The following is a 703-nucleotide window of genomic DNA, read 5'->3' as shown; positions in this document are numbered from 1 at the left end:
CCTAACATCTAACATAAACTTCCCTTGCTGCAATTTGAAACTGTTGCTCCTTGTTCTGTCATCTGCCACCACTCAGAACAATCTAGCTCCATCCTCTTTTGAACCCCACTTCAGGTAGTTGAAGGCTACTATTATGTCCCCTCTCAGTCTCCTCTTCTCTAGACTAAATAAGCTCTGTTCCTTCAGTCTTTTGTTATAAGTCATGTCCCCATCCCCCTCACCATTTTTGTCAATCTCCGCTGGACTTACTTCAATTGGTTCACACACTTTCTGTAGTGAGGAACCCAAAACTGGACACAGTACTCCAGATGTGGCCTCACCAGTGCTGAATACAGGGGAATAATCACTTCTCTTGACCTACTGGCAACACACCTACCCAGTCAGCCTAGGATGGCTTCAGCCTTCTTGGCAACAAGAGCACACCACTAGCTCATATTTAGCTTATTGCCTACTTTAACCCCCAGGTCCTTTTCTGCAGAGCTGCTGCCCAGCCATTCAGCCCCTAACCTGTACTGGTGTATGGGATTATTCCATAGTAAGTGTAGGACTTCGCAGTTGTCCTTGTTGAACCTCATGAGATTCCTTTTGGCCCAGTCCTCCAATTTGTCTAGGTTACTCTGAATCATAGCCCTACCTTCCAGCATATCTACTATTCCCCCCAGCTTCATAGTTTCATAGTTTCATAGATTTAGTGTCAGAAGGG

This window comes from Gavialis gangeticus, unplaced genomic scaffold (genome assembly GCF_001723915.1).
Source record: "Gavialis gangeticus isolate Ggan-Ray unplaced genomic scaffold, GavGan_comp1, whole genome shotgun sequence".
Lineage (NCBI taxonomy): Eukaryota > Metazoa > Chordata > Crocodylia > Gavialidae > Gavialis > Gavialis gangeticus.
This window is presented reverse-complemented; position numbering follows the sequence as displayed.